The sequence below is a fragment of the Vipera ursinii genome, assembly GCF_947247035.1.
Source record: "Vipera ursinii genome assembly, chromosome: 2".
Lineage (NCBI taxonomy): Eukaryota > Metazoa > Chordata > Lepidosauria > Squamata > Viperidae > Vipera > Vipera ursinii.
In genome coordinates, this window is record NC_139513.1 from 38,960,425 (window position 1) to 38,971,774 (window position 11,350).

Sequence of the window (11,350 nt, forward strand, 5' to 3'; positions counted from 1 at the left end):
GTTTGTTTGTTTCTACACTGTTATATTTCCTAAGGTGTCAAGGCAGTATATAATCTCCTTATTTCAGTGCCATTCTATGTACTCCATGGCTAATTCTAGGTGCTGCCAGCCATTACTACTCACTGCTAGCACCAACATTTTCTCAAATACACATTGATTTGGAGCATGTGAGTGTTGAGAGAAAAAGTAACAAGCGACCTCTCTGTTTCCCCCTTTAAAAAACCAAGTTAAATGGCACAGATATACTGGATTGTGCAGGGTGAAGTAGGAGGAAAAATGGTGGATGCATCTTCTGATTCCTTCAGAGAATTGGTGACCTGTCCTTCACTCAATCTCCTGAAAGGCTCCTAAACCTACGTCTGAAATAAACCAAATTGATAGGCTTGATGTTGTGTATTCACACGTTATGTTTAATGATTGTGTTCACTTGTAAAGTTATGAGGTAAACCCATCGGCAGCTTTTGACAGCTGTCAAAAGCTGCCGGAAGTCACTGCACAAGCGCAACCGCTCTCGGCTGTCAAAACCACCGGATACTGCGCAAGCGCGAAACAGTTTGACAGCTCCGGGCTGTCAAAGCTCACCATCGCCGATTGGTCTGCCCGGACGAGCTGGAAACTGGCACAGCCCTGATTGGTCGCCTGCCGGCCAGCTGGGGATATGAATAGAAGCATTTGTGAGACTGTTCCTCGCCCGGTTCTGACAATAAACATTTTTCGTTAGCCAGCTGTCTCGCGTACTTTTTCAGCTGACAGAGCACTGGCGACGAAGGTGGGATCTACTGCTTCGCATAGCTGAAGTCACTAGCCGAGGGAAAGAAGAGATTTTTTTTTTCCACGGCTCAGAGCTAGTCACAGCTGAAGTCACCGGCGGGAAGTACAACTTCGGACCAAGGCAGCAGCGGTCCTTTGCCTCAGCGGACCAGCCGTGTACGATGTGGCCGTAGGACTTTTCAGCCCAGAGTCCATCGCCACCATTCCGTATGCTGAACTCACGGAAGGACTGAGTAAGCATTTCATGCCAACCAAATCAGAACTATTCTGGTGCGTAAACTTCGCGCAGCACTACCAACTCCCCGAAGAATCCGCCACCAACTTCATAGCAAGGGTCAGGCATGCCGCACGCCGATGCCGGTTCCCAGATTTGGAGGACCGGATCCGCGACCAGGTAGTCATCGGGCTGAAGGACAAGTGCCTATGGAAGAAGCTGATCGCTAAACAAACCTTGACCTTGGCCGAAGTCTCCATGGAAGTCGTGGCTTATGAAGACAGCCACAGCGAGAAACCCGGACCACCGGACAGCGGACCATATGGGTCCGTGCACCAGGAGGACATCGCCCCCAGTGACAGAGAAGAGAATGACGTCTCCACCAATATAGACGCCGTCCAACGAAGGTTCGAAAAGCTCAAGATCCAACGTGACAACCGAGGGGACCCTCCAAACAACAAAAGCACTAGTCAGCAAGGCATCTGAGCCAAATGTGCCAGCTGTGGGGGAAACCACCCAAGAGCATCCTGCCATTTCCACAGTGCCAAATGCCACGGCTGTGGCAAAACTGGACACCTCAGAGCCGTATGCCATAGCCAGAACCGGGAGAACCTGTACGAATTGGAGGTGACATCCGCAGGTATGAGTCCGACCACGTCCAATGGGAAAAAGCCCCCTAGGTCCCTAGTACTAGCTGTAGGTAGGAATAAGGGGGTGGGAGCAGTCCATCTAGTGTTAAAGCCAAAGGTTAAGATAAATGTCCTGCTACACAGGGTTCCCTGTGCAATGGAAGTCGATTCGGGATCCTTGGTCTCCCTCATTTCGTGGAAGACTTATAAAAGCATTTGCAGCCACAGCCGGCAGCAAATTTCCCTACAGCCCACCAGCTTACACCTTGCCGACTTCCAAAAAACCCCAATCCTACTCAAGGGGAAAGCCAAGATTCCAGTGGAATTTAAGCAGTTCAGGGGACTCCTCACGATTTTAGTAATGCAGGAAAACCGGACCAGTCTGCTAGGTCTTGACTGGTTCGAAGCATTAGGAATCGCGTTAACAGGAGTTAACACAACCCAGTCCACAAGTTTTGAAGCTGTCTGCCAGCAGTTCGCAGACGTCTTTGATGGCTCACTAGGGAAATATACAGGCCCCCCTGTATCACTAAAATTAAACCCCAAAGTATTACCCATAAGAATTAAAGCTAGGAGAGTTCCGTTCACGCTCAAAAATAAAATTGAGAACGAACTGGACCGACTCGTTAATCTTGGAGTTTTAGAACCAGTCGAAGGGGGGGAATGGGAAACACCAATCGTAACCCCAATTAAATCGAATGGCCAAATAAGAATTTGCACCGACTATAAGGCCACCCTGAACCGAGCGTTGAATTCACACGCTTACCCCGTCCCAGCAGTAAAAGACGTCCTCACAGCCATTAGGTCCGGCGTCATTTTTGCGAAATTAGATTTGGCGCAGGCATATTTACAACTACCTGTCACCCCGGGCACTGCAAATGCACAGACCATCGTCACACATCGCGGAGCCTTCAAAGTAAATCGTTTACATTTTGGCATATCCACAGCCCCAGGAATTTTCCAGGAAATTATGGAAAAAAACCTTAAGGAAATCCCTGGGGTCTGCCCTTACTTCGACGATGTACTTATTGCAGGAGAATCTGAAGGGGACTTGGCAAACAAATTGTGGGAAGTTCTAAGCAGGTTCAGGGCAGCTGGACTGAAATTAAAAAGGGATAAATGCTCTATCGGGGTACCATCAACAGAGTTTTTGGGATACAAAATTGACTCATGGGGAATTCACCCCACTGACTCAAAAATCAAAGCCATCAAAACTGCACCCACTCCAAAAAACAAACAGGAGTTACAAGACTTTCTGGGGCTACTAAATTTTTATCATGCCTTCTTGCCCCACAAGGCAACCATCGCTGAACCCCTGCACAGACTTCTTGACAAGGGTACCCCATGGTCCTGGTCCCCGCAGCATGACTCTAACTTCCGGCTCCTTAAGAACTTGCTCACCAGTAATTCCACTGTAACACTCTACAGAGAGGACATGCCCCTATGTTTAGCATGCGATGCTTCACCTTATGGAATCGGGGCAGTCCTAAGTCATTTAACTCAGAATGGAACCCAATTGCCAATAGCGTTTTACTCCAGAACGCTTTCCAAACCAGAGTGCAATTACGCTCAAATTGACAAGGAGGCTTTAGCGATAGTTGCCGGCGTGAAAAAATTTCACAACTACCTATACGGCCGGCAATTCACCATTTTCACTGACCACAAACCATTACTGGGAATTTTCACATGGGATAAGCAGACGCCCCAAATTCTATCCCCCCGCATTCTTAGATGGTCTACCTTTCTATCTGCTTATTCCTTCAAATTGATCCACAAGCCAGGAAAGGAAATGTGGCATGCTGACAGATTAAGTAGACTCCCCCTGCCTATAATAGACCCTGACCCCACTCCAGCTGGAAATATCCTAGCAATTTCGGAGCTACCGGAATGCCCCCTATGTGTTAAAGACATTGCGGCCGCTACAACTTCTGATAGGACCCTTGGAAGAATTCTTAATTGCATCACCTCGGGGTGGCAATCCAAATCCCCTGGTCCCAAATTCCAAGCATATTTCTCGAGGAAAATGGAACTGTCGTCCCACCTGGGGTGCATACTGTGGGGAAATAGAGTAGTAATCCCTGAAAAACATAGACCCAAAGTTTTGGAAACATTGCACGATGGGCATCCAGGGACAGTTAAAATGAAGGCATTAACAAGAAGCTACGTATGGTGGCTGGGCATAGATAAAGAAATTGAGGCTTACGTAGCCGGCTGCTACCCCTGCCAGGTTGACAGGGCTGCACAACCGCAAGCCCCCATCCACAAATGGGAGACAACAAAAAACCCCTGGTCCCGGATACACTTAGACTTTGCGGGACCCTTTAAAGGACAGGTGTTTTTAATTGTAGTGGATAGCTACTCCAGGTGGCTGGAGGTTGTGCCAGTTAGTAGCATGACTACAGCTGCCACGGTACAGGTACTAAGGGGGCTTTTTGCCACACACGGACTGCCTGATGTCTTAGTCTCTGATAACGGCCCCCAATTTACTTCCCGTGAATTCCAGACTTTCACCACGGAGAACTCTATTAGACATGCCACGTCGGCTCCGTTCCACCCCTCGTCGAATGGCTTGGCTGAGGTTATGGTAAAGTCCACCAAGGAGGCACTGCAGAAAATCATCACAGGGAACTGGCACCGCAGGTTAGCGTAATTCTTATTGGCACAACACACAACACCTTGCACAACCACCGGGAAGTCGCCGGCTGAGCTACGTTGGGGGAAACGACTTATGACCAGACTTGATAGACTACACCCAGACAGAACCACTGCTGAACCAGACCAACCCATTCATCAGAAAACTCTGTCTAACGGTCAAGCCGTCTGGGCAAGAAACTACGGGGGAGGGAACAAATGGATTCCAGGGGTTGTAATTGAACAGACTGGACCCTTGTCATACATAATTGATACCGGAAATGACTGCCACCTACGCCGTCACATCGATCAATTGCGACAACGCAGCCTGCAAAACTTGGGGGAAAGGGGTAGCGGGGAAAACTCAATGCATCGCACCACTCCTGAAACAAGCACACACACACACACACAGCACTTCTTACAAAGGGGCCCTCGAAGCTGTTGGACCAGACACTAGTCCAGAATTATCGCTTCCCAAACCCGTGGAAGCGGAACCTACAGGAGCAATGCCCCTCCGGCACTCGGAAAGAGCCAGGAAACCCCCGGCCTACTTAAAGGACTACAAATGGGGCACCTAGCTGAAAAATAACTGGAAGAATTTCCACACCAGTTTGGGGGAGGGGTAAGGGGTGTTGTGTATTCACATGTTATGTTTAATGATTGTGTTCACTTGTAAAGTTATGAGGTAAACCCATTGGCAGCTTTTGACAGCTGTCAAGAGCTGCCGGAAGCCACTGCGCAAGCGCAACTGCTTGACAGCTCTTGGCTGTCAAAACCACCGGATACTGCGCAAGCGCGAAACAGTTTGACAGCTCCGGGCTGTCAAAGCTCACCATCGCTGATTGGTCCGCCCGGACAAGCGGGAAACTGGCACAGCCCTGATTGGTCGCCTGCCGGCCAGCTGGGGATATAAATAGAGGCATTTGTGAGACTGTTCCTCACCCGGTTCTGACAATAAACGTTTTTCATTAGCCAGCTGTCTCACGTACTTTTTCAGCTGACAGAGCACTTGACAAACTGGGACATCAGTTAATGTAGATAATTTCTGCACCAACAATATGTTACTTGGAAAAGGCATTCCATCCCTTAACATCGGGGGTGAGTTATTACCCCCTGTTGCTAGGGCCCGCAACCTGGGTGTCCTCCTAGATTCACAGCTATCCTTGGAAGATCACATAGGAGCTGTGACCAGGGGGGCCTTCACTCGGGTTCGACTGGTGTGCCAACTACGACCCTATCTGGACCTGGATGCCTTACGGACAGTCACCCATGCATTTGTGACCTCTCGCCTTGACTACTGCAACACTCTCTACATGGGGCTGCCCTTGAGAGCCACTCGGAAGCTTCAGCTGGTGCAGAGTGCAGCTGCACGAACACTTTTGGGGGCTTCCCGATACTCCCATATCACACCTCTCCTCCGTGAGCTGCACTGGCTTCCAGTTGCCTTCCGAGTGAAATTCAAGGTGCTAGTGATGACATACAAAGCCCTACATAGCATGGGTCCGGATTACCTACGGGAGCACCTACTGCCAGCGTCAACACCCCTCCGTCCTGTGCGCTCCCACAGAGAAGGCCTCCTCAGGGTGCCACCGGTCAGAGAATGCCGGCTGGTGGCCCCCAGGGGGAGAGCATTCTCAGTGGGTGCGCCAACCCTCTGGAACTGCTTGCCAACCGAAATCCGGATGGCCCCCGACCTTCGCACCTTCCGGCGTGACTTAAAGACCTACCTGTTCCAGCAGGCTGGCCTGGCCTGATAGCTCTTGGGGTTTCATTTGTTTTTTACTATTGTTTAACTGTATACTTACCTTGCTCTGTACACCGCCCCGAGTCCCTCGGGAGAAGGGTGGTATATAAAAACAAACAAACAAATAAATAAATAAATAAATAAATAAATAAATAAATAAATAAATAAATAAATAAATAAATAAAAGTTGAAAGATGAATAAACAACATCCATGCATGGTCACCCAAGCCCATCCCATCATATATTAAAGAGAGCAGTTTGATGGTCTATTTACTAGTTGCTCAATGATGTTGAATGAGAGGAGAAACAGAGCCAGAAGGATTCCCAGTTGCTGCCCTTAAGATGTCCCCCATTAAAACTGTAAAGAGAACATTCATCCACAGCCTTATAACTAAAGCAGAAGAAAGCTAAGCTAGCAAAGTTTCCTGGCATACCTTTCTTCCAACTCAAGGGTAGAAAAATACAGGTCAAGAAAAAGCATAAGAAATAAGCCCCTTGATTCCTTACAGCCCAAATGATGCAAAATGATTGTCCCAGTTCTAAACACTATTGTGTTGATTTGCATAAATTCACACCAAGGTAGCTGTTCTTACATAAAGTCCTCATTTACAGCTACATGTTAAAAACATGTGTTTGCTATTAGGACATTATTTTAGAACTTTGTGTTACCTTTCTCTCTTTCTCTAGCCACCATAAATATCAGTAGTATGATAAACAAAGTCTTCAGTTTCAGAAGAAAATGAGCCAACATGTTCTTTAACATCTATGCAATGTTCAAGCCATTGTCAATATACATGTGGTTGCAGGATTCACCTCATTAAATCAACAGTTAAACAAGTTTAATACACACCATTCTATTGTATTTCTTAGCCAGTCGCCAGCAGTCCATCATTGTTGACTTCTCTCTTGGCATTTGAAATCAAGAATTCATTTGGTATCACAGCAGGTGTTTCAATTTGTGTAAAAGTTCAAATTAAATGATTCTGAGTGCCAGAAAGTATTATGCTGAATAGAAATGGGGATTGGAAGGAGGGGGTCATACTTGAATTGTGAAAAAAAATTGAGACCTCTACCAGAATAGAAATGCTGTCCAATTAAAACATGATTTTCAAAATTAAAGCAAAACAGATGCTGAAGGCTCAACATTTGGCTGACTTAACCCCTGTCTTCTAAAATCACAAAGCAAGGGATATCTGTGTTGTGGGCAGGTCACCACATGTTGTCAATATTGCAAGAAACATTAAGAAGACAATCTTGTTCAAAGCTCATCGGAAGAACAAGTTCTCTTAGATATGTTTTACTCAAGCTGCTATGCTGACAATTGAAAAAGATTAGTTGCACAAATCTATCTCATTTTCCTTTAGCAATAAAGGTGCTTCAGAAAGTGTTGTAAAGAGAAATAAAAACAGAATCTATCTTCCCATCTTTGTGTGTGCTCAGGTGTTATTTTGTTCTCAGGAGTGCATCTGCTCACACTGATAATAAAGATTCAAATTCAAATTGTTGCTTTGTACATAAAATAACATTTTATCTCCACTACTAAGGGCTGATAATTTCTGCCCTATTTCTATTTATTTCAAAAATAGATTCAGAATCTATAAATAATCATATCCCAAGAAACTGCTAAAATACAATGTTTGTTTATTGTGGGTGTTTAATTCTTTTACATCAGGGTGTCAAACTGCCAGCCTGTCAGCCGTTTACATCATGCAGAGGCTGTGCCCACCCCAACTCTGGCAATGCAAAAAAAGTTGTGATACATCGCAACACGTCACATGACGTGGAGAGTTTGACACCCGTGTTTTATATCATTCAAAGTTTAACTTCATAAGGTCACAGTTGTGAGTACTAGCTTAGGTTTGTAACTAAACAATATCAACAATTAAAAATTGGCATTTTAATATCTAAGTCAACCCAGGCGTCCATGTTACATATTTCTTCTGAGCATGCCCACCTAAAAAAGATGGGTCCAGAGAATATATAATTTTTTGGTGAACATATCTTGCAAATTTTAAGTTACATGGCCAACATCCACATTCTGTTTGCTTTATAAACATTCTATTCTGTCAGTAGCCAACCTAAATCTCCCATTAGACAAGAACATACTGTGGCTCTTTTCCCCCCCGAAGCAAGTGATAGGATTGTTTTCAGCCAATTGATGTGCTCACCATTGGGTGCTAAGGACAAGGCATGTTCAAATTAAACATGAACTCAGAGTTAACTTTAAAATATATTGTGTTCTGAAAACTGAGAGCTCTGAGCAGCAGAAAGGTATCTGCTTCCCATTATGCTAATGTTCTTTTCTTTCCCTTGTCAACATTGAGGCCTATATCTAAGTGCAGAATTTGGCTCACAAAACATCCTCTGTTTTTCTGGTATGGGTTGTGCCCATGCTATTGAAAAGCCAGATTCTGGATATATATGTATATATATATATATTAAAAAGTACTACAAAAGTTACTAATTTAATAACACGCTATTCCCATGAAATTGACATTTGTTGATTTTTCTTTCCATTTCTCACATATCAAGTATAATCTCACTGACTATGTATTAGAAATTAAGCTGCTTGAATCAAGCTCACTGATTCTCATAATCCTTCTATGAATTCTGCAGAACTGGTTGCACATTACAACATACAGTGCAAACAGACCGCAGCTGGTTCCTTTCAAGCTTTTTACCTCATCTCAGATTATCTCCCAGTTCAGGGTACGGTATTTTCCGGCGTATAAGACGACTGGGCGTATAAGACGACCCCCTACATTTCCTGTTAAATTATAGGGTTTGGGCTATACTCGCCGTATAAGTCTACCCCTCTTCCAATGCACACCAAATAAAAATTAAAAAACATCAGATTTGATTTTAATATGGTAATTTTAATTCAAATGCTTATGACATGCAGGTGCTTAGTAGGAAAACTGTCACTTATAAACATAAGGCTGTTTGTCATCAAACATGTAAACATAAAACAGTGCAAGTGGATTAAACTAGAAGAAGAAGAAGAAGAAGAAGAAGAAGAAGAAGAAGAAGAAGAAGAAGAAGAAGAAGAAGAAGAAGAAGAAGAAGAAGAAGAAGAAGAAGAAGAAGAAGAAGAAGAAGAAGAAGAAGTAGTTGGAGGTCATCTAGTCCAACACCCTGCTAAGGCAGGAAACCCTATACCATTTCAGACAAATGGCTGTCCAGTCTCTTCTTAAAAACTTCCAGTGTTGGAGCATTCACCACTTCTGGAGGCAGGTTGTTCCACTGGTTAATTGTTCTAACTGTCAGGAAGTTTCTCCTTAGTTCTAGGTTGCTTCTCTCCTTGATTAGTTTCCATCCATTACTTCTTGTCCTGCTTTCAGGTGCTTTGGAGAATTGCTTGACTCCCTCTTCTTTGTGGCAGCCCCTGATTCCAGCAACCATTCCCTATTTTCCTAATTCACTTTTTCACTTTTCCTAATTCACTCTAAAGCTTTCCCTGCGCAGAGCCTTAAGTAACACAAGCTGCCTGCAATTAGTGCAGGTTCGCATCCCACCAGGCTCAAGGTTGACTCAGCTTTCCATCCTTCCAAGGTAGGTAAAATGAGGACCCAGATTGTTGCAGGCAATAAGCTGACTTTGTAATAATGCTGCTTGGGGGGGGGGGTGAAAGCCCTAATAAACAGGCATATACACAGAATGAAGGCTATTGCTAAGCACATTGATTTGTGCTTTAAATTGTAAGACACCCTGAGTCTTCGGAGAAGGGCAGGATATAAATGGGATTTTTTTTAAAAAAGACCAAATGGGAGATCCGCTCCAGGTTTTCCAGCCAGCCCGCCCAGTTCCTGAGTCAAATGTGTCCTTAGAGTTAAGCCGCTGCTCTGGCTGCTGCCTTCCCCACCTGCCTTTCAAGTTGGGATATACTACAGTTGCTCTTCAACTTTAGAAGAAAAGACGCCCAGACCCCAGCCTGTAAAAAATCACAGACTGCAGCTTCTTCTCCAATTGGTCCCGCTTTCCCTGCGCAGACTAAATGGGAGATCCACTCCAGGTTTTCCAGCCAGCCCTGTCCCTAAATTTTCAGCACCCAGCGTATAAGACGACCCCTGACTTTTGAGAAGATTTTCATGGGTTAAAAAGTAGTCTTATACGCCAGAAACTACGGTACAAGGGAGGTGTGTATCAGCCTGCTCTCCCTTCACTGTTTTTATATTGGACTACTTTTTCTTTCTGTATCCTGCTGTTGCCATCTTTGTTCAGATTTTAGGAGAAGTGGTTAGGTTTACTGCACCAATCTAGAATAGAATAGAATAGAATAGAATAGAATAGAATAGAATAGAATAGAATAGAATAGAATAGAATAGAACAGAACAGAACAGAACAGAACAGAACAGAACAGAACAGAATAGAATAGAATAGAATAGAATAGAATAGAATAGAATAGAATAGAATAGAATAGAATAGAATAGAATAGTTGGACATCATACGTTCTTCTGACATTTAGCATGATTTGGGGGGGAGAATAAGGGTATTAGAGATAAGGCCTTGGATGAAAGGAGGTATGAGTGAGTGATCATTTTTCTAATTTAGGCATTCTGGATGATTCAACGGACACAAACAGTAAAATTTATTAGAAAAGCCAAGAAGACAGAAAAAAAGAATGAGCCATTCAGTTCCCACAAATTTCCAGAGAAACAAGACAATAATAATTTAATGTTTTTAGGACACTGCTGACCCACACTTCACACTTCCAAGATTCACTTTTATTTTTTTATATATTTTTTTTGGAACTCAAAAAAGCCATTAGTTAGAACTGGGTACATACAACATTTATTTTGCATGCAATTCAAGACAGGTCTACCTAAAACCAAACTTTATTGAGTTTAGTATAATACATACTTTACATAGGATTGCTCATACTTTTTTCTACAAATTATTTAAACATGGGCATCCCAAATGTTCTTTATTCAACACTATTGTTTAGTGAGAAAAGAGAGGGGTTTTGCTGGAATTGTTAAATAACTGAGACACAAGGAATAAGATGCCTAATGGTAACCTAGGATTCCTTAGATATGGCAGCATTACCATCTTTTTGAAACAAGGTAAGTTTGTACTATTCAGGTTACTTAACACCTAAATCATCTTATTTAGCTTTAGTGCCCTTGAAAGAAAGCTGGGAAAAGAACTAATGTATTGATAGTTCCATCTTTTATTAATCCTGGCAACAGCATTATTTGATTCCATCTTCTACATGCTCCATGTTCATAAGCTCTGGTGGATACCTGGGTACATTTGGATTGTTTACCTACAAATGGTTTATCATTTGATTAAGAGATGAAAGCCAATTATTTTAGCCTGAAGGTTGAGCCCCAGTTCAAGATGATTAGCTGTTGATAGACT